The sequence below is a fragment of the Leopardus geoffroyi genome, chromosome C2 (genome assembly GCF_018350155.1).
Source record: "Leopardus geoffroyi isolate Oge1 chromosome C2, O.geoffroyi_Oge1_pat1.0, whole genome shotgun sequence".
Lineage (NCBI taxonomy): Eukaryota > Metazoa > Chordata > Mammalia > Carnivora > Felidae > Leopardus > Leopardus geoffroyi.
Genome location: NC_059333.1, coordinates 69,546,246 through 69,570,152, shown reverse-complemented (window position 1 = coordinate 69,570,152; position 23,907 = coordinate 69,546,246). Strand labels below are relative to the sequence as shown.

General features: G+C 42.1%; 1 protein-coding gene across 1 annotated transcript in view; it reads left to right on the top strand.

Moving 5' to 3' along the window:
- The first annotated feature begins 1,736 nt into the window (after positions 1–1,736).
- Positions 1,737–23,907, top strand: part of MYLK (myosin light chain kinase) — a 280,888-nt gene continuing 258,717 nt past the window's right edge. The window contains exon 1 of the mRNA XM_045502294.1: positions 1,737–1,924. The gene's annotated coding sequence lies outside the window, so the exon portion shown is untranslated. The remainder of the gene's footprint in view (positions 1,925–23,907) is intronic.

Here is a 23,907-nt window from a genome sequence, read left to right as displayed (position 1 = left end):
AGGTAGTCACTGCAAAGATATTTACCTCACACACCAAGTGAACAGAAAATTCCAAAATATATTTCATTTCCGGTGCAAACTAAATATTAGGCGAGCCAAATATATATATATATATATATATATATATATATATATATATATATATTTTTTTTTTTTTTTTTTTTAAGACTTTGTAGGTATCTTACAAACCAGTAAGAGATTCTTAACACACAACGAAGGGAAGTTGTCAGAGGAACCCTGGAGTTAAAATTTCAGAGATGAAAGATGCCTGAAAAAAAAAAAAATCCCACGGAGTCTCCATTTTACCGATTAGAAAATTGAGGCCCAGAGACAGTGAGTGTCTTGTGCAAGCTCCGCAAAACTAGTACTAGCAGCAGGTCTAACACCTAGGTCTGCCAGTCTGGGACTTTTCCCACCAGAGCACAGACTTTGCTACCTTTACACTTTAATTCTTTTCTTTCCCTTTTTCTTTTCTCTTCTTTTCTTCCTTTCTTTTTTAAAGAAATGGCTAGTTGAACTTTTTATGTTTCTCCAAAACATTCCTAAGAGGACGTTTCAAAGAATGCATTCAAAGTTGGATCTTCTGGGGAGAAAGATTAACTGCTTTCTCAGAGCTAGGGCTAGTTAGCCTGACAGCAGAGTTGGGTGGGAAACCCTGGTCTGAATCTTCCAGATATTATCTCTAACCTTAGGGCGTTTTCTCTTTACCTTCTATAGCTTCTTCCCCTTTCTCTCCGTGCCTTTCCTTGCTCTGACTCTCAGTTAAAGAGACATTGATCATGCTTGCACATTTAAGAGTTAACAATAACTGGGGACACCTGGGTGGCTCAGTTGGTTAAGCCTCCGACTTGGCTCAGATCATGATCTTATGGTTCCTGCGTTGGAACCCCACGTAGGACTCTTGTGCTGACAGCTCAGAGCCTGGAGCCTGCTTGGGATTCTGTGTTTCCCTTTCTCTCTGCCCCTCCCCCGCTCGCACTTTCTCAAAAATAAATGAACATTAACAAAAATTTTTTTAAAAGTTAACAGTAACTGAATGGAGGTACCTGCCGTATTTCATTGAAGCTTCACACTCCTTTGACGCACTTAGATTAACTCTATTTCAGAGGTAGAACCGAGTAACAGAGATCCTAAATCACTTGCCCAAAGTTCTGCGGCTATAAAGAGTAGGGTTCTCAACTCCAGAATCCGTGCTCTTAAGAACTAGGTTATCCTGATTGTACAATTTGTGTTTCTTCACTTATTGAACAAAATGGCACATAACTTGTTCTAATTTTAAAAGTGGGCGCATTAAGTTTTTCATGATACTTTATCCAGAAAACAAAATTGTATCCCTTTGATGGATCTACTCGATTCGTTGTTTTTGATCGCCACATCAGAGAGAAAGGAAATTAATTTTGAAGCCTACGCTGCGTTTTTCCAGTGAGCGGACTTCTTTTGTCCCATATCGGATGGTCTTCAGGCGAAAATACAAAACAAATCGGGAAAACACACTGACCGCAGCCAGAAGACCCGGGGCGGCTCGGCGTCGGGCGCTGGATTTGCCGGGGATTCAGGGCTCCGGGGTCCGAGGCGCATTGTCGGTGGGCGTGACGGGAAGGACCTCGGGCCATTCCCGGAGCGCTATGCAAATGACATGTAAATCAGCGCGTGTGAGCCGCTGCTGGCCGTCCGAGTCCGATCCCGGGCACCGAGCTCTCAGTTCTCGCACACACGCGCATTCGCTCTTCGCTCTCGCACTTGCTTTCTCGCCAGCCGCTCACCCCTGTCCCATCCGGCCCGCCCAGGACGCGCCTCTTCGTCTCCCCGGCTGCCGGGTCGGCTGCCCGCAGCTGAGCGAGCTCGGGGCCCGCGCCGCGCGACTGCAGCGGGGCGCCCTCGCCAAGCGCGGTGCCTTGGCTACCCGGCCGCCTTCGCCGCGCGGGTGAGTGAGCCCGCCCCGTGCTTTTGTCCCGGCGCGGCCCCTGGGAGTCAGTCTCTGAGGGTGGGGTTCGGGGGTCGGGACCCTTGTTGGGAAGCCTGTCCCTGACTCCCCAGTTGTAGAGGGGCTCCTACGTGCAGCAAGGAGGATTTTTTTTCGGGGCGAGGGGGAGCAGCGTAAGGGAACGACCGCAGTGACTCCGGACAGCCGGGAGTTTTCTTTTGCGGAGTGAGGTCCTGGGGAACAGTGATACGGTGGTCTGGACAGGCGTCTTTCGAAAGGGGGGTGCCTTTGCTTTTAGGTGTGCTAATCGCCGAAGCCCTCAAGGAAGAAGGGTGTGGGCTCATCTGCCAGTTCCCAGGGTGCCACGTGAAGGTCCTCCCAGCCCAAACGTGAGTCTGGGAAGGTGAGGCAGTAGAGGCAGCCGCGGAGTCCCAGGCAAAATTGGCGCTTCGGGCATTGCGGTCTTGCTTTCTCTCCCAGCTACTTAAACTCCTCCCCTCCCTCTTCCTCGTTAGCTTCTACTGGGGTTCTGTGGTTGAAGGACCCTTGTTTGCTGATCATTGCGGTTAGAGAGTTTTGGATAACTAATTCCCAGGACGCGTTAGATGTCAGTGGTTGAGGTAGAACTCTTCCTTGGAACTTGTGACTACTAGCACCCTTCAAGACCCAAAGGACTGTTTTTAGGGGTGATACTACAGATGGGAAGATGGACTGATGGGGAGAGGTTTACTAGGCCTTCTTTGGTTAGGGGACATGCCCTGTGTATCATAACCTGAAGGAGAAAGACCCAGGCCTTTGGGACCTAAAGAAGGGTAAAAGTAGCTATTTCAGTCCAGGGAATTGGGTCGGGGTGTGGAGTACACTTGGGCAGTGGGCATGGTGCCAGGCCCCAGGCCACTGTTTTTCACTTTCCCTCCTCTCCCCAGGTGCCAAGAGCAGTATGTGAAATGTCCCCATCCCCCTCTCCCTCCCCTCCCCCCTCCAGGCTTTAGGTGCTTGCCCTAGAACTGCATTCCTCTTCCAAGTGGGGGTATGGTTTCTTCCCGGACTAAGTAAAAACCTTTAGGTCAAAGTGAACAACTTGTTAATAAATTTTCTCCAAATGGGGGGCTTGAGAGGACCATTGGGGAACGCTTGACACTTCAAAGCATCAGATATCCACAATTCAAGTCTCTGGGGCAAGTGTAGGTGCTTGTGCTAACCTTATTGGGTCCCTAAAGGGCATTTCGGGTTCTAGTAAAATAAAGTTTTTGTTTTTATTACTTTCTTTCCCTGTCTTTTCTTTTCCCTTAAATTCTTGACCTCCTTCCCTTCTCTCTTCTGTGAGCCTTTGTCTCTTCCCCACACTCCAGGGTCTGTGGAGCCTGATGCTGTGGCACCACAATGCCCTAGGCCAGCTTGGAATGTTCCCTCCTGGTGAGGTTCCCCCTTTGTCTCCCACCCTCAGTGGACCAGGGTCCTTGAGCCAGAGCAGGTAGGGGTCTGGGGAGTTGGTTCTAGGTGGGGAGTGACTGGACACTGGATGCTGGATTGGATAGTGGGTACTCTGGAGGTGTCTTTTTCCTCATTCACTGATGATGCAAAATGATGCTCGTTCTCACACACCAGTAGGCATGAGCCTGGAGAACGACCCCACAGTGGTGAAGGATTTGTGCTGGTCCAGCCTCCTTCATTTGGTTTCTTTTGTGCAATAGCTAGCTAACTGAGGAGGGGGCTAGCTGGGGGCTTATAATAGTTTTTCTTTGTGTGAGGTTTGCTGACCCCCTCAGCAAGAGACTGTTTTCCCAGGGGCCAACAAGATGTGGGAGGAGTCTTGATCCTGGCTAGGGGTCTTCACCAGTCTCAGAGGAATAGATCATGAACACTCTGGGGTCATCATGTACTCATTGTCTACAAGAATGACCCCTAGATTTTTTCCCCCAAAATTTGAGTCAAGTCTGTGAAACTAGTTAGTTTTTTGGCTCTTGGCCTTTTAAGGGGCTCAGAATGCAGCCCAGAATGTAGGTAGGGGTCCAGGTAACCCATGAACATGTAAAGTTTTATTTAGTATCTTTCTGGAAACAGCACTTCTTGGTATTCTGGAAATACACACCAAGCCCACTTGGAAGCCTGACTGCCTTTACCCCAATTCAGACCAACACAAGCACGTTGGAAAATTATTCATTCTTGAAAGCATCCCATCTAGCCTTTCTGAAATGTAGTAGAATTTAGAGAACAAGCCTTAGAAAATAACTTTTCCCCACAGAAGATGTTGTCTTTGCCTATCTTGACTGTTGTGTCACTTTTCTCTGACCAACAGAAGGTGCACCCAGAGAAGCCTAGATAGGACCATTTGTGTGGGAAATGTACAGGTGGACACTTGGGTGGCATGTAGGCTCAGACTCAAGCAACCATCCAGCATTAATCCAGAGTGAGGACGTCACACATGTCACTGGGATAGGTTCCCATGCCATGTGACTTTTGCCCCTTTCCCTTCACTCCTCCATCTTCTTGCCCCACAAGCACAGAAAGTGAATGTGCTGGGCTAGGGTCTGCTGAGCCAGCCACTCACCTCTCCCACCTGTGCCATTCTGCAGATGAATTCCTGTCTCCTTATTGAGTTTTGGCTTCATATCTTTCCGTGTGTTTTAAGTCATTGTATCAAGAAAATGCAATTCTTACAATCTCAAGGTCAGCAGACCTCAGTATTTGTCACTACACCCGAGCAGATGCATCCTTCCTGTCTTGTACGCACCTGCTGAGGCTCTTGTAAAACGGACAGTGACAGCCAGCCCAGTGGGGCTGGGGCAGGAAGAGGACCAGTAAGAATAGGTCTCTGTTTGCAGCTAATGGGGATAAGGCTGAATTTCCAGATGGTCACACCACCTTATTTTCATTGTCCTCCTGCCCACTGTCCCTTGGTGTCTGAGGGTAAATGCCCACAATGGGCACCTCACTAGGAAGCTGTGGGAATTTTATGTAGATGCAGCTTCTTAGATTTCCCACCATTGTCCCCATCCCCCCCACCGTTGGTACTTCTGTCCCCTTCCTCCCCTCCTCTCTTCTTCTCCTGGGCCCTGAGTGCAGAGCCCTCTGGAGACAAAAAGGATGATGAGAAATTCCTTTTTAGATCTCTTTACCCCCACCTCTACTCTGGGCCCCCAGATCTGATGCTAATTTGTTAATCTGGGATCTTATGAGTTATTTCTCATAATCTTGTGGGAACCAAACTCTTACGTTACAGATTTTCATAGTTGAGGATGCTTTTTATTTCTTTATTTTCAGGACTGAGATTTCTAGTACAGAGTAGCTCTCCTTCAGATTTCTGGCAGGAGGAAGCAGCACAAGGGTAGAATGTGAACTTTGGCTTTAAACTTGGGTTCAGAGCCATCCTGTTCCCTTACTGGCTCTGGTTCTTGACCGTGGTATTTAACCTTGGTGAGTGACTTCAGTTTCCTCATCTGACAATGAGGGTAGTTATAAAAATTAAATGAATATATGAATATAAGAGGCACAAAAGAAGGAATAACTGTTACCATGCAAATTGAGTAGTGTTCTCTTTATAGAATGACCTATACCTCAGCCAACAAACATTAATTACTGGACCTGCCCTCCATCTGGCCCTGTAGAGGTTTATGAAACAAAGGTAGTATGCCCAAGAGACTTTGGGTCTATTTGGGGGAAAAGCTAACATTTACGGAGAAATTAGAAAACACACAAGTTCTGTGGCACAGACTCAATCAGGGGAATTAAGGGTGGCCAAAAATTCAGGGCTGGAGTGGTCAGGAAAGGCCTCAAAGATGATGAGGTAGGAAGGTGGGCATGAGCAGACCCTGAAGGGAGGGTGGGTACTGACCAGGAGGGAGGAAGGTGGGATTACTTGGCTCTAGTGTCTACTGTCTGAAAGCTCCAGCCTCTCCTTTGTGGGAAGCTGGTGCCACACCTTTGACCCTGCGGTGAGCTTTCAGCCATGCAGACCTGCTTGTTCTGAGATTTCTTTGGGGGATGGTTTTCATTCCAGGCTTGTTTTCCCTCTGCTGCCCAGAATATTCCTGGAAAATTTTTGTTTTAATTTTATACTGAATCAAAAATGATGAGAGGCAAATCCACAGCCAGAGTGAAAGCCCAGACCCATGAAAGACTTTTGGGTTCCCAGGGCTTTGTGTTCTTTCCTTGTGATTCATTTATTGTAGCTCATTTCCTGGTTCTGGAATGGCAGGCATTGGGGCTGGGGGAGACCAGTCCACCTGATCCCTGCATTATATTGAGGTGGAAACCCTGGCCTAAGAGGCCAAGCAATTGGGTGGCAGAACTGGAAGCAGCCAGTGTTCTTATCACCCCAATCTGATGGAGGATGGTGATGGGGTGAGAGGGCCTGATCTAGGCAGTGGATAGGAGTGGATGCAGTTTGGTTCCATCATCTCCACCTGGTTTTCCAGAGTCTAGAAGGCCACCTTCCTTGTGTCTAAGCCTTGGTAATGGGGTGAATTGAAGTGTTCAGCAAAAGATTCTAAGGGATTTCCCATCTGCTGCTCTATAAGAAGGCACTTTCCACTCATCTACCTATTTTTTGCAGTTATGTCTTTATGGTTAGGTATAATCATTCTAATTCTTCTCCTGAACTTTATGCATTTTTCTAGCTGAGTGCTAAGCCTAGTCATAGAACATGCCTACAGTGGACCTATTCCTACCCTTCCCCATTAACCAGGTTAAGTTACTATTTGATATTTTCATATTAGTGTCAACAGAGTGATCATTTCTGTAGCCACTTGGTTGCTAACCTTGTGGAAATGAATATGTAAATAAGGAGGCAACAGGTTGTTTCAGAGTGCCTGGAACTTGCCTCTTACTACCAAAAGCTACTGTCTTCACAGTAGGGCCTCATGGTGGGCATGATAAAATTAATGCAATTGCTACTGACTTTACCCCATGGCATTTCAACCGGTGGTGTTTTGGGGAGTTCTAAGGGTTTTTGTTGTGATTGGACAGCCACCTAGGGCTCCTTCTGATCATAGATGAACGCAGCCACCTCAGGCCCTCCTCCTATGGGCCCTCTGGTTTTCCCAGACAGAGAATCCCTTGGTTTTATTTTCATATTGTTATTGCTGCTAACCAGACCTTCGCTAACTCACACTTGGAGTATTAACTACAGCCTCTCTGTGGCACAAATACATTTTACACTTGATAAAAAGCCCAGCCTCACTGCCTCACTCCACCTTCAGAAACTTTCAGTGGCTCCCCACATCTTACAGTACAACCTTAACCTGAAGTTCAGCGGCTTCCATAATCTGACCTCAAAACCAGAGAGACTGATTCACTTATTGTCCTTGAAGCCAATGTATAGACTTTCTTCTCTGCTTTTGACTATGACTTAATCCTCTTCTGGAATATTCTTCACTTGCCTCTTTGAGTAACATGTCCTATCCTTAAATATTTGCTCAGGGAATTAATTAAGTTCCCAATACCTGTCAGGTGCTGCCCCAACATGGAAGCTGACCTCTTTAGCTTCAAGTTCTTGTTTTTGTTCCAACTTCTGTTGCAATTAGTCTCTGCAAAATTCTTTTGGTGGTGATACATCATTTATTATTATGGAATGTTTTTATCTTTTGTTTTCATTTTTTTTTTCATGGTAAATTTTAGATCTATAACTACATTGAAAAAACTTCAAAGGAAGGACATGCCTAATGCCTTTATTTTCTCATGGTGGTGGTTCCAGAACTAGCTGATAACAAAATCCCTTTGGGAGCCTTGTTTGCAAAATAATGCATGCCTCCCCTGTGGAGTCAGGGAATCTTTGTTTTTCCAGAGCTTCCCAAGTGTTTCTTGTGTCAGCCAGATTTGGGAATCAGTTTAGGTCAATTTTTCATTGTATAATTATTTCTTTGATTTATATGTTAGGAAGGATTCTTTAAAATTAATAGAAACCAACTCAGGCTAGCTGATGAGGAAAAGAAACGTAATAATAGTTGTGTGGTAAAAGGAGATGACATTGCATATTTTCTTGATTCCAAGTTACCATAGGCTGTAAGACACTTTATAGTTTCTTAGGAATAAAGCACGTTCTTTAATATACACAATTTTAGAAATTTTCTAAATTACAATATGCTTTCATTCATGAAACTGTCACTTTCTTCATCATTATCACGATGAAAATACTGACTGAGCTCCTTCTGAATTGTGTTGGTCTATTTCAGTTACACATGATTTCAAGATGAAATGCTGATTTTCATAGTCTGTGCTCATGAGTTTTCAATGTTCACTCCTTCTTAAATCCTGGGTTAATTTCTTGGTCATGACATATACATATAGTTTTTAAAAAATACCCTGTTGGCTTTGATTTGCTAATATTTTATTGGGTTTATGGTCATAAGTGAGAAGCATAGCTATAGTCTTTTCTGTCCTTGGCCAATTTCATATGTGACCACAATTTTAACATCTTAACCCCTTCAGGATTAACAGAATAATTCTGAGGAATGTTAAATTATACCAGAATTTTATCTACACTTTCTTTAGGTAAAACTTACAGGTTTTTCTATCTATACTTTCTTTAGGTCAAACTTACAGGTTTTATTAGAAGTAAATAATGTTGCTAAAAGTTACATATCTTCTGACAGTTAACCAGAAGCTTTGAAAAACTTATTGTTCAGTACCCAAATGATCATGTGTTGCACATGATCAGTTCACATTTTCCTAGCTTTGAAAAGTCTATACTTTATTCTGATAAATTTGGCAGTTCTTACTGCTGTTTGATTCCACTGCTTGACAGGTGGTAAGCATTATTTTAGGTATGCAATAACTTTTCTTTTCAATGCTGCATCATGATGAAATCTCTTTAGAGACATTTTTTTTCTTTTTCATTTAAAAAAAATTTGAGGTATAATTTACATGCAATAAAATTCACTCATTCACTCATTGTGCAGTTCTGAATTTTGACAACGTATATAGTCATATAAGCACTATCACAGTCAAGGTGCAGGAAGTTCCATTTCCCAGAAAATTGCCTTTTGTATTTCTTAAAATTTTTTTTTATTTTTTGAGAGAGGGAGAAAGCATGTGAGTTGGGAAGAGGGGCAGAGGGAGAGAGAGAGAGAGAGAAAGAGAGAGAGAGAGAGAGAGAGAGAGAATGAGAATGTTAAGCAGGCTCCACACTCAGTGCAGAGCCCCACCTGGGGCTTGATCCCACCATCATCCTGGGATCATGACCTGAGCTGAAACCAAGAGTTGGATGCCCAACTGACCGAGCCACCCAGGCACCCCACCTTGTATACTTTTGTAGTCCAACTGGATGTTGAGTTGTTCTGAGGAGACTCAAGGAGCCATTGATCTTTTTTCTGTCCCTGTGGTTTTGCCTTCTTCAGAATGTCATTTAAATGGAGTCACATGATATGTAGCTTTTTTAGTTTGCCTTCTTTTACTTAGCACAATGTGTTTGAGATTCATCCATGTTGTTGGGTGTATCAGTAGGTTGCTCCTTGTTGTTGCTGACTTTTATTTCATTGTGTGGATGTACCACAAGAGATTTATTCACCAACTGAAGGACATTGGGTTGTTTCCAGTTTGGGGTGATAATGAATAATTCACTATAAATATTGGTACACAGGTTTTTATGTGAACATAGATTTTCATTTCCCTTGGGTAAACACCTAGGAGTGGGATTGCTGGTAGCATGGTAAGTGTATTCTAATAAAATGTCAAACTTTTTTCCAAAGTGGCTGTACCATTTTGCATTCCCACTAACAATGTGCGAGGGTTATAGTTTCCACATTCTTGTCAGCACTTAGTATTTGTCAGATTTTAAACATTTTAGATATTCTAATAGGTATAGTTTTTTCATTGTGGTTTTAATTTGCATTTCCTTAATGATGTTGAATATCTTTGTTATTTGGCTTTTTTGATGAAGTGTCTGTTTAAATCTTTTGCCTACATTTTATTGGATTGTTTCCTTATGGTTGAGATTTGAGATACAATTCTTTTATATTCTGAACATGAGTCTTTTATCAGGTACATGTTGGGCAAATATTTTCTCATTGTGTATGGCTTGTCTCTTCATTCTCTTAACAATGTCTGCTATTGCTGAGCAGAAGATTTTAATTTTAATGAAGTCTAATTTATCAATTTTTAAAAATGTATTCTTTTGGCATTGTGTCCAAGAACTATTTACCTAATTCAAGGTCATTAAGACTTCAATATTGTATTTGATTTTAAGTTTTTATTTTAATTCCAGTTAGTTAACATACAGTGTTATATTAGTTTCACATATACAGTATAGTGACTCAACAATTCCATACATCATTCAGTGCTCATTACAAGTACACTCCTTAATCACCATCACCTATTTCACTCAACCCCCCAACTCCCCTCAGGTAACCATCAGTTTATTCTCTATAGGTAAGAGTCTGTTTCTTGGTTTGTCTCTCTCTCTCTTTTTCCCTTTGCTTGTTTGTTTTGTTTCTTGAATTCCACATATGAGTGAAATCATATGATATTTGTCTTTCTCTGACTGACTTATTTCCCATAGCATTATACTCTGTAGCTGTATCCATGTTGTTGCACATGGCAAGATTTCATTCTTTTTTATGGCTGAATAATATTCCACTGTGTCTGTATACCACATCTTCTTTATCCATTCATCAGTCAGTGAACACTGGACTGCTTCCATATCTTGGCTATTGTAAATAATACTGCTATAAACACAGGGGTGCCTGTATCACTTTGAATTAGTGTTTTTGTATTCTTTGGGTGAATACCTACTATTTACTAGTAAATACCTAGTAGTGCAGTTGTGGGATCATAAGGTAATTCTATTTTTAGCTTTTTGAGGAACCTCCATACTGTTTTCCACAGTGGCTGCACCAGTTTGCATTCCCACCAACTGTGCGCAAGTGTTCTTTTTCTTCACATCCTCGCCAACGCCTGTTACTTCTTATGCTGTTGATTTTAACCATTCTGACAGGCGGAGGTGATACCTACTTGTAGTTTCATTTGCATTTCCTTGAGGATAAATGTTGATGAGCATATTTTCCTGTGTCTTTTGGCCATCTGGATGTCTCCTTTGGAGAAACGTCTTTTCATGTCTTCTCATTTTTTTAATTGGATTATTTGTTTTCTGGATGTTGAGTTGTATAAGTTCTTCATACATTTTGGATGTTAGCCCTTTATTGGATATGTTATTTGCAAATATATTCTCCCATTCTGTAGGTTGCCTTTTAGTTTTGTTGATTTGTTTCCTTTGCTGTGCAGAAGCTTTTTATTTTGAAGTAGTCCCAATAGTTTATTTTTGCTTTTGTTTCCCTTGCCTCAGGCATCGTATCTAGAAAAAAATTGCTGTGGCTGACGTCAAAAAGGTTATTGCCTGTTTTCTAGGATTTATGTGGCTTCAGGTCTAACATTTAGGTCTTTAATCCATTTTGTATTTATTTAGGTGTGTGGTGAAAGTGGTTCAGTTTCTTTCTTTTGCATGTTGCTGTCCAATTTTCCTAATACCATTTGTTGAAGAGAGTGTCCTTTTCCCATTGGCTTTCTTTCCTGCTTTGTTGAAGATTAATTGACTGTATAGTCATGGGTTTATTTCTGGGTTTTCTGTTCTGTTTCATTGATCTATATGTCTGTTTTTTGTGCCAGTAGCATACTGTTTTGATTACTACGGCTTTGTAATCTAATTTGAAGTCCAAAATTATGGTGCCTCCAGTTTTGTTTTTCTTTTTTTAAGATTGCTTTTGCTATTTGGGGTCTTCTGTGGTTCCATACAAATATTAGGATTGTTTGTTATAGTTCCTTGAAAATGCTGGTGGTATTTTGATAGAGATTGAATTAAATGTGTAGATTGCTTTGGGGACTATGGACATTTTGACAATATTTGTTCTTCTAATCCATGAACATGGAATATCTTTTTATTTCTTCGTGTCATCTTGAATTTCTTTCATCAGTGTTTTATAGTTTTCTGAGTACAAGTGTTTCACCTCTTTAAGTTTATTCCTAGATATTTTCTTGGTTTTGGTGCAGTTGAAGTGGGGTTGTTTTCTTAATTTTTCTTTCTGCTGCTTCAATATTGGTGTATAGAAATGCAACAGATTTCTGTACATTGATTTTGTATCCTGTGGCTTTACTGAATTTATCAGTTCTAGCAGTTTTTTGGTGGTCTTTAAGGTTTTCTGTTCTATATATGGTATCATGTAATCTGCAAATATTGAAAGTTTTATTTCTTCCTTACTGATTTGTATGCCTTTTATTTCTTTGGGTTGTCTGATTGCTGTCTAGGACTTCTGGTACATGTTGAATAAAAGTGGTGAGAGTGGGCATCTTTGTCTTGTCCCTGATCTTAGGGGAACAGCTCTCAGTTTTTCCCCATTAGAGATGATGTTAGCTGTGGATTTTTAACATACGGCCTTTATTATGTTGAGATATGTTCCCTCTAAACCTACTTGTTGAGGACTTTTATTGTGAATGGATGTTGTACTTTGTCAAATGCTTTTTCTGTGCCTATTGAAATGATCATATGTTTCTTACTTTCTATTACTGATGTGATCTATCACATTGATTGATTTGTGAATATTGAACCCCCCTTGTATCCTGTAAATCCCACTTGATTGTGGTGAATGATTTTTTTTTTAATGTATTGTTGGATTCGATTTGCTAGTATTTTGTTGAGGATTTTTGCATCTATGTTCATGAAGTTATTGGCCTGTAGTTCTCTTTTTTAGTGGTGTTTTTATTTCGTTTTGGTATTAGAGTAAGGCAGCCCTCATAGAATGAATTTGGAAGTTTTCCTTCCTTTTCTATTTTTGGAATAGTTTGAGAAGAATAGGTATTAACTCTTGTTTAGATGTTTGCTAGAATTTGCCTGTGGAACCATATGGCCCTAGACTTTTGTTTTTGGGGAATTTTTGACTACCGATTCAATTTCTTTGCTGGTTCAATCTGTTCAATTTTTCTGTTTCTTCCTATTTCAGTTTTGGTAGTTTATATGTGTCTAGGAATTTCCGATGTCTTCTAGCTTATCCAATTTATTGGCATATAGTTTTTCTTATAATTGTTTGTATTTCTGTGGTATTGGTTGTTATTTCTCTTCTGTCACTTGTTATTTTATTTATTTGGCTTCTTTCTCTTTTTTTCATGTTAAGTCTGGCTAAATGTTTATCAATTTTATTGATTAAAAAAAAAACAGATCCTGGTTTCATTGATCTGTTCTTTTACTTTTTTTTTTGTTTCTATATCATTTATATCTGCTCTAATCTTTATTATATCCTTTTTTTCTGCCAGTTTTAGGCATTGTTTGTTGTTCTTTCTGTAGCTCCTTTAGGTGTAAGTTTAGGTTGTTTATTTGTGATTTTTCTTGCTTCTTGAGGTAGGCCTCTATTGCTGTATACTTCCCTCTTTGGACCACTTTTGCTACATTCCAAAGATTTTGGACCATTGTGTTTTCATTTTCGTCTGTTTTCATGTACTTTTTAATTTCTTCTTTTATTTTCTGGTTGACTCATTCATTATTTAGTAGCGTGTGTTTTAGCGTCCATGTATTTGTGGTTTTTCCAAACTTTTTCTTGTGGTTGACTTCAAGTTTCATTGCACTGTGGTCAGAAAAGATGCATGGTATGACTTCAATCTTCTTGAATTTGTTGAGGCTTGCTTTGTGAACTAATATGTGATCTACTCTGGAGAATGTTCTGTGTGTACTTGAAAAGAATGTGTATTGTGCTGTTTTAGGATGGAATGTTCTGAATATATGTTTTAAATCCATGTGTTTCAGTGTGTCATTCCAAACTGCTGTTCCCTTGTTGATTTTCTGTTTAAATGGTCTGTCCATTGATGTAAGTGGGGTATTAAAGTCTGCTACTGTTATTATATTATTATCAATTGACGAATTCCTTTTATATTTGTTATTAACTGTCTTATGTATTTGCGCGCTCCATGTTGAGTGCATAAATATTCACAATTTTTCTATCTTCTTGTTGGATTATCCCCTTTATTATTATGTAGTGGTGTTCTTTGCCTCTTGCTACAGTCTTTGATTTAAAGTCTATTTCGTCTGTGGGGTACCTGGGTGACTCAGTTGGTTAAGCATTCTACTTCAGCTCAGGTCATGATCTCACGGTTTGTGGGTTCGAGCCACATGTCAGGCTTTTTGCTGACAGCTCAGAGCCTGGATCTTGCTTCAGATTCTGTGTCTCCCTCTCTCTCTGCCCCTCTCCCACTTGCATTCTGTCTCTGTCTCTCTCTCAAAAATAAATAAACATTAAAAAAAATTTTTAAGTCTGTTTTGTCTGATGTAAGTATTGCTACTCTGACTTTTTTTTTGACATCCATTTGTACGATATATGTTTCTCCATCCCCTCACTTTCAGTCTGCAGGTGCCTGTAGGTTTAAAATGAGTCTCTTGTAGGCAGCAAATGGATGAGTCTTCTTTTTTTATCCATTCTGTCACCCTATGTTTTTTGATTAGAGCATTTAGTCCATTTACATTCAGAGTGATTATTGAAAGATATAAATTTATTGCCATGTTAGTATTTATTTTGTGATTATTTTTGAAGATTTTCTCTGATCCTTTCTTGTCTTTCTCTCTTTCATGTTTTACTGATTTCCTTTACTGATATACAGTAAAACCTTGGTTTGTGAGCATAATTCTTTCCAGAAACACACTTGTAATCTAAAGCACTTGGATATCAAAGCGAATTTCCCCATTAGAAGTAATGGAGACTCACATGATTTGTTCCACAACCCAAAAATATTCATATAAAAATGATTAAAATACTGCAATATAATACAAAATAATAAAGAAAAATAAATTAACCTGCACTTACCTTTGAAAACCTTCGTGGCTGGTGTGAGGGAGAAAAGAGAGAGGAGGGTTATTGTGTAGGATGACTTTCACTATCACTAATGGAATCACTGCTATCTGTTGGCTCAATGGAATCTTTTCCTTTTCGTGCAACTTTAACAAGGAACTTATCCAGTGACACTTGCTTTTGCCTCCTTTTGAGGATTTCACGGAAATGTGACATTGCATGGATGATCACCCACAATCTCGCAGCACACACGAGAGAGAACCATTGGCTCAGTTGTGATCATGTGATGTTGTTATCATGTACTACTCATATTTCAAGACATAACTCATTTATCAAGTTAAAATTTGTTAGAAATGTTTGCTTGTCTTGCAGAACACTCACAGAACAAGTTACTTGCAATCCAAAGTTTTATTGTATTTGAATTTCTTTGTTTTTATTCTTTGCATATTTATTAGTGGTTCTTGATATATGGTTAACATTAGGTTTATATATAACCTCTTCTGCATATAGCAGTCTATGTTAAATTGATGTTTGTTTAAAGTTGAACCCATTCTTTACTCCTCTCCTCATATTTTAGGTATATGTTGTTATATCCTTTTATTTTGTGAATTCTTTGACTGATCTTTTACAGAAATATTCACTTTTACTGGTTTTGTGTTTCCTGTCTTTATACTGTCACTTTTGTTTTTCCCTTCCACTCAAAGAGCCCCCTTAATATTTCTTGCAAGGCTGGTTTAGTTCATGAACTCCTTTAGTATTTGTTTGGGAAACTCTTTATGTCTCCTATTTTGAATGATAGCCTTTTTGGGTGGAATATTCTTGGCTGCAGATTTTTCTCATTCATCACATTGTATATATCATGCCACTCCCTTCTGGCTTGCAAAGTTTCTGCTGAAAAATCTACTAGACTTAGGAGTTTTCCCTTGTAAGTTATTGTTTCCTTTTGTGTTGTGGCTTAAAAATTTTTTTCTTTATCACTTTATTTTACCAATTTAATTACAATATGTCTTGCTGTGGGCCTGCTTTTGTTGATTTTGATGGGAATTTTCTCTGCCTCCTGGATCTGGATATCTGTTTCCTTCCCAAAATTAGGGAAGTTTTCAGCTATTATTTCTCCAATAAATTTTATGCCCCCTTATCTCTCTTTCCTCCTTCTTGGACTCCTATAATATGAATGTTATTAATGTTTGATGGAGTAACTGAGTTCCCTATGTCTGTTCTTATTTTGCACAATTCTTTTCTCTGTCTTTTGTTCAGCTTGATTACTTTCCATTACTGTGTCTTCTAGGTCACTAACTCATTCCTCTGCTTCTTCCATACTGCTGTTCATTCCATCAAGTGTGTTTCTCATTTCATTTATTGAGCCCTTTATCTGTGCTGTTATCCCTTACTTCTGTGTTAAGGCTGTCACTCATGTCTTCCACTCTTTTCTTAAGTCCAGTGAATATCTTTATGATCATTACTTTATTACTTTATTTATTTGGAGAGCATGAATGGGGGAGAGGAGCAGAGGGAAAGAGAGACAAAGAATCCCAAGCAGGCTCCACACTGGGCATGAAGCCCAAAGTAGGGCTCTATCCCACAACCCTCGGATGATGACCTGGGCTGAAATCAAGAGTTGGATGCTCAACTGATCTGAGCCACCCAGGCACCCCCTATGATCATTATGTTAAGTTCTCTATCAAGCATATTACTTATACTTGTTTCCCTTAGATCTCTGGCTATGTTCTTGTCCTGTTCTTTCATTTGTGATCAACTTCTCTGTCTTCTCATTTTGTCTAAGTCTCTGTGCCTAATTTATATTAGGAAGATTAGCTATGTCTCCTGTTCATGAGGGTAATGGCCTTATGAAGAAGAGGTCTTATAGTGCCCTGCCATGTGGTGTCCCTTGTGCTCCAGGGCCTGGCACTTTTGGGAATATCGCTAGTTCGTGTGGTATGTGCTCTGCTGTTTTGTCCTGGCCGCTTTATCCTTCAGGACAGTCATCTGCAGAAGCTGTCTTTGCCTGTTATGGGCAATGTTTGGTCCCTGCCCTGAATGTGGCACATTTTAACTACGTGTGCTCTGGTCTGTGTTTGAAATGAGACGTGTTGCCACTGCCACCAGAACCAAGCCTTTGTAGAATCCCTGTGTCAGGAGACACGGTGTGGGTAGGTGTTTGGGTAGGTCTTCTGGGGGAGGGTGCGCTCTGTGCTGGGACTGAGGCAAGAGTGACTGGGAAGGGCGGTTCACCTGGAGTTCAGAGGGAGGATACAGGGCCTGGTGTAAGCAACTTAGGTAGTGTGTGTCAGTGCTGCACTGGTTCCTGCAGGTGGCTCTATTTATGCTGAAGGGCAGAACAGGGAAATGGTGCCAACTAGTTCCTTTGTTCCCAGGTAGGTTTCTCTGTGAACACTGCCTTTCTGGGACTATGCTCTGAAATGAGCGAATAACCTCCCTACTGTGTGCCCAAGGCGTTCTTCAGATTGCTGTTTCCATGCTGTATGTCCTCAGGTTGTTTGCCTGACTTTTCTCCAAGAGCAGCACAATGCCCTTCCGGCTCTATCCCAGCCATGCCCGCTGACCTTTAAAACTCCAGGCTTAAAACCTTGAAGCCCTGCTGGTTTCGAGAACTCACATTTGACCCCTCTCACTTTCCAAGCCAATTGCCATGGGGATTCATTTTCCCTGTGGACTCCCCCGTGTGCCAGTCTGTCTTTCACTCTTCTTTGTGAGTGTGGCTCCCTCCCCACTGCAGCAGCCATGATCCATTTCTCTTCCAAACATGTCTCTGCACTTCCTACCCTTCTCAATGTGGCCTCTTCTCTACCTTTGGTTGTGGAGTTTGTTCTGCCAGTCTTCAGATCAACTTTTGGGGTATTTAAGATGATTTGATAATTATCTAGTTGTATTTGTGGGACGAGGTGAGCCTAGTGTCCTCCTACTCCGCTGCCATCTTCTGATCTCTCCCTCCAGTGCTTTCTTTACGACTGCCACCAGAACCGAGTCTTTGTAAAATTCCTGTGTCAGGAGACACGGTGTGGGTGGGTGTTTGGGTAGGTCTTCTGGGGGAGGGTGCCCACTATGCTGGGACTGAGGCAAGAGTGACTGGGAAGGGTGGTTCTTCTGGAGTGCAGAGGAGGGTTACAGGGCCTGTGGAAGCAACTTAGGTAGTGTGTGTCAGTACTTCACTGGTTCCTGCAAGGGTGGGCAAACTTATTCTGTAAATAGCTGACGGTAAATATTTTCAACTCTGCAGGCCGTACTACCTCTGTCACAAGTATTGATTTATGCTATTGTAGCAGGAAAGCAGCCATGGATAATATGTAAATGAATGGGCATGGCTGTGTTTCAATAAAACTTTGTTTATAAAAAAATAGACAGCAGGCTGGATTTGGCCATAGTTTGCCTACCCCTGCCTTAGTTAATGGTGAATTGCATTGACTGATTTTCAAATATTGAACCAGCCTTGTGATCTCTAGATAAACTCCACTTAGTTTAGAGCATCTGGTCTGTACCTGGTCTGGTCTTTGTTTCTTAGCCTGTGTTGTCACTGAGCTGGGCACTTCTCAGGAAGAGGGCCTCAATAGGATCACTTCTCATCTCCCATAAAGCATATATTGGGTGGCTCTAAACCATTAATGGCTGGATAGAAACAACTATGCACGTCAGTGGTGCCTCTGCCAAACTCCCTTTACAGTTATGTCAGGGGCCCAGAGGAAATGGAAGTTGTGTGGAGGAGTGGGGCCCAAGTGCTGTCACTGCAGGTACAGACTCATCTGTCATTTTGGAGGAAACATGACCTAAGTTTGGTCTGTGGGGCAGTGCTTCCTAATTACTCTCCTTTTCCTGAGGGTTGTGGTTGGCACAGTGGCTGCCAGACCCAGGAACTCAGGCATCCAGATGCCGGTCCATTGCTGTTGTTCCAAAAGGGCTTGACTAATCCCCTTTCCTGGGCCATGGTCTCCTGCAGAGGGGTGTCTCTATGTGTGTAAGAGGTGGAGTAGGAGGGCCTGGCCCACCTGGCTTCTGAATGTGAACACTCCAGACCTACATGTCTGTGGTCAGCTCTGTGTTGACCACATAGTGCTGTGGTGGCAGGGTGCACCAGACAGATATTGTGCAGGCATATTGTAGAGTCCATCTCAGCTACTTTTTTCATTGGTCGGGAGAGCTGGATGTATGCTGGATGGGAAGAGTCTGGGCTTTGCAACTAACAGACACGGATTTGAATCCCAGCTCAACAACTTATTAGACGGGTGTCCCCAGGAAATTATTTAGCTATGCTGAACTTTCATTTACTCGTTTCTAACATGGAGATGCTCACAACATCCCAACATTGTGAGGTTTATAAGAGGCTCCTCACTCTCTCTCCTGTGCTGGGGTAGATATAAAGCAGGATATTCTTTAAAGGATATAAAGCAGGGAATGTGGGCAAGTCTATGGAGAAATGTAAAACAAATTGCAAACATGATGGGAAAATCCACTAGAAGACTAGAGTGTGGAGAGAGAGTGTCAGTCACTTTCTCCCTCCTCAGATATTTCTGGACTGGAGGGTGGGTAGGGATGACTCAGGAGCCAAGTCTCCGATTTTGCTCTGGAGCAAGGAGGGGCTAACTGCCAGGTCTGGGTGATGCCCTGGATTTTTTGGTTCTTCTGCCTTTCTTTATTCAGCCTAACTCACTGGCATGGCAGTGAGATAGTGGGACTGTGCCAGACTCTGGTCAATAGAACCAATTGCAAAATTGCCTGGGATCTGATGGTGCCAGGTCCCTAGGACCTGGTGACAATAGAAGCCCTCCTTTATACATGTATAGGCTCTCACTGCTGGCAGAACGGGTTCACACCATCCTTGCAACCACCCAGTGAGGGAAGGGTGAGGAGAGAGAGCCCTCTCCAAATGCCCTCAGAACCTTCCCACCTTTTTGTGTGCTCTGGGGTCTTTGCATTCTTCCTTTCTTGCAGAAAGTCAGTGAACTAAGAAAAATGCTGCTTCCAGGTCTAGTTTGCACACCTTCATCCAGTATGACCTCACCTTAGCTTGATTACATCTGCAAAGACCCTGTTTCCAAATACGGTCACAGGGAGTTGGTGGAGTTGAGTTCAACATGACTTTTTGGAGGATACGGTGCAACCCACAACAGAGGAGTTAAGAAGAGAAAATGGAAAATACCCATTTAGTAAATGCATACCAGGGCATTTGCTAAAGAGAGCTCATAAAACTTTTTTGGGTTCACAAATTAGATAAGGTTCCAAATTTGTTACTCTGAGATAACTTTATATTGTTGTACCCGAAAACACCATTAAAACACAGATCTGCTTACAACACCCCTGTTTTAAAAAACAATGTTGATTCTCTTCTACATAAAAGATACCATTTCTTTTTTAAAATTTATTTATTTATATATATTTTTAATTTTATTTTTTTAAATTTACATCCAAATTAGTTAGCATGTAGTGCAACAATGATAAAAGATAACATTTCTAACTGTTAAGCCCGGCATGCAGAATAGGCTGCAGTTTAGACTCCTGCCACGTAAGATAGTTGGAGTTACCACTGAGTGGCTGTAAGTACTTTTCATTTGGTAATGCTTTCAAGTTTGCCTAATGTTTTCCCACATTTTGCACTCAACCTTTGTCAATCATTTGGAATTATTCCTGTTCCCATTTTATGGCTGGTGAACGTTTAGGAGAATTAAAAACAACTTGCCCAATTTCACATGGCCAGCAAGAGTCATGACTCTAAGCAGAGGGCATAAAAGAACAGTCACTTGCCACTTTCTAGCTGTGTGACCTTTCAACAGGTTTCTTTATCTCTAAAGTGGGGATAAAACAGATACGTCATAATGTTTTTGTGAGGGTAAAACCAGACGATCCAAGTGAAGTGCTTGACATAGTATATAGTGCCTGCTGAATACTGAGGGCTCAGGAAATGTTAGGTGTTATTATGGTACTCTCTTTTAACTGTTATGTACTTAATGTTTCCAGTTTTTATCCCACTGTTGTAACATTGCTATAATTATCTTTGTGAACATGGTTTATTTTTTTCTGTTGTGTCATTTCCTTGGATTATATTCCAAAAGCAGCATTACCATGTCGAAAGGTATGATCCTCTTGGTTTGCCTTTGTTCCATGTTGCCCAATAGCCTTTTAGTGGGATGATTCCCATTTAACAGGCCATTACTAGACCCATGAGAGTGAGCTATCTCCCATGGGTGGTACTTCTCAGAGGGCCCATCAGTCAATCTTCACGAGGGTTGAAAACAGATCCTAGACTGGTTGGAGCCAAACCTTATAAAATAGGTTGCCCCTGCAAGACACAGCAAGACACAGACCAAGCTGGTCAGCAAACTGTACTGAAAACCCTGGGTATGGCTGGCCTCTTACTGGCTTTCTTCCGGGATCTGTGGGAGGTCTTTGCATATGCACTGCAGGTAGATATGAAGGAGTGGGGGAGGCAGGAGCTGCTTCTGAGCTGTGGGCCTGGAAATGCAGGGAGAAAGGCTGTGTATCTGTAGACCATGGGTGGCTCCAGACTTTTTATACAGGAGGGTATACAGTTTCTTAGTATTGCGATAACAAAAGTACCACAAACTGGGAGGCTTAAAACAACAAATTTATTCTTTCATAGCTATGGAGGCTAGAAGTCTGAAATAAAGTGTCAGCAGGGCCATGTTCCCTCTTAAGACCCTAGAAAAGAAGACTTCCTTGACTCTCTTAACTTCTGATGGTGTGCTGGCAATCCTTGTCATTCCTAGGCATTCTTTGGCTTGTGCATGCATCATCTAATTTCTGCCACCATCTTCATATGGCCTTCTCTCTGGGTCTGTATCCAATTTTACTCTTGAAAGATGCCAGGCATTGGATTAGGACACACCCTCATCCAGTATGACCTCACCTTAGCTTGATTACATCTGCAAAGACCCTGTTTCCAAATAAGGTCACAGGGAGGTGGTGGAGGTGAGTTCAACATGACTTTTTGGAGGACACGGTGCAACCCACAACGGAGGAGTTAAGAAGAGAAAATGGAAAATACCCATATTCCATATCACAGACTGCACTGTGGAGGGGCTTCTGATGAGATGTTAAGGGAGTGGTAGTAACACTGGTGGGAATGCTGGCAGTTGTCCATGGCCAGTGCTGCTTCTGTTCTTGGATCCCTCCCCCCTTCCCACTGAAGATTGGTTTCAGACTATGTCTGGTGACTGCTGTGGGGGATCAGGTGCATCTGGCTGGGGTGATGCAGCCAAGGGAGAAAGAACTTAGTTACTAAGCGAACATGGTTCTCAAGGAGCTGGTAGAGAGAAGGACTAAGAGCACAGGACTGGGCAGAAATGGAATCATGTTAAGTCTTAGACCAGCTGGAACATCATGGCTTCAGCTTCCTCACTGAAAAATAAGGGGACTTGGAGGGCGCTTCTCCTTTGGCATCACATCATCTTTTTAATTAACTTTTTTAAATGTTTATTTATTCTTAGAGACAGAGCACAAGTGGGGAGGGGCAGAGAGGGAGACACAGAATCTGAAGCAGGCTCCAGACTCAGAGCTGACAGCACAGAGCCGAACATGGAGCTCAAACCCACAAACTGTGAGATCATGAACTGAGCCAAAGTCAGAAGCTCAAGCAACTGAGCCACCCAGGTGCCCTGGCATCACATCATTCTTATTTGAGAGTTGACATTTTAGAGAAGCACAAGCTCCTTCACCCTAAGGATTGTGGTGAGATCTGTTTAGGCGATAGGGTATGAACAGCTGACATGGGAGGGGTGCTTGGCTGGGGACAACCAGAGGAGGCCTGGTATTTCCCAGCCCAGGCCTCCAACAGGACTTTATTCAAGTCACCTTCCCCATGGCCACTTTCCTGGCCCCTCTCTCTAAAATTTCACCCCCCACCCTTAATATTTCATGTCCCCGCTCCTGGCTTTTATTTTTCTCCTTGCACTTAACCCCTGTCCAGCATGATTTGTATCTTGCCTATTTGTCTCACTCATTGTTTTCTCTACTAGATGGCAAGCTCCTGGAGGGCAGGAATTTTTATGTAATGCCGTAACAGTGACCTTCACAAACTGGACACTCAATACATGTCTGTTGAATGTTGAATAAATGGAGATATTGTAAACTTGATAGATGGGATAAAATTGTAAAAGGGATATAATCTTGGAAGGGTGTCACTCTTTGTTGGCTCCAGGCCCCCAGCCTAGACTGCTCAGGGCCCTGCCATGAGTAGCCCCTGCTTTTGAATCCATTTACTGGTATCACAACATTTATCCATTACTGGTAACAAAACACCCCCAATGTTAGCAGCATAAAATAGCATTCGTTTTATTATGTCAGGAGTTGTGTGGGTCAGGAATTTGACCACGACACGGTGGGGATGGCTTGGGAAGATGTGAATGGCTCTGGTGCCTCAAATGGCTAGGAGCTGGTATCTGGAGGAGGTTTCACTTACAGTCTGGTGCCCAGGCTGAGGCACATGGAGCCAGAGCACCCACCTGTGGCCTCTCCTTGTGGCTTGGGCTTCCTCACAGCACAGTGTGACTGGGTTTGAAGATGAGTGTCCCCAGAAGGAGATTTAGAAAATGAGCATTCCATGAGAGCCAGGTGGAAGCTGTCTGGTCTCTTATTACCCGAGCTCAGAAGTAACATAGTGTCCCTTTCACCATATTCTTTTGGTGAAAGCAGTCATATACCTGCCCAAATTTGAAGGGGAGGGAACATAGATTCTCCCTACCTCAATGGGAGGAGTGTCAGAGATTTCAAGGCCATGTTTTAAAACTGCTACAGGGAGGGGCACGTGGGTGGCTCAGTCTGTTCGGTGTCTGACTCTAGATTCTGGCTCAGGTCATAATCTTGTGCTTTGTGGGATTGAGCCCCACGTGGGGCTCTGCGTTGACAGCGCGCAGCCTGCTTAGGATTCTCCCTCCCTCTGTCTCTGCCCCTCCCCTGCTTGCGTTCTCTCTCTCAAAAATAAATAAATAAATGTTTAAAACTTCTACAGATATTGTACTACAGTCTCATCGGCCTCAGTCTGGAGTGAGCCTTGAGCAAAATTTCTGCCACCTTCGGACCAGAGCTTACTGTGAATTATGACTATTCTTCGATCTCACCCTTTCACTAATTGAGTTTCTTCAGGACTCTAATAGAGTCCTGTCGTTTTACCTTTTTTGCAGCCCATAGCAGATTATCTGGCACATTATAAGCACTTAGCAAGTGAGTTAGTGAATAATGAATGAACAAAGGGAG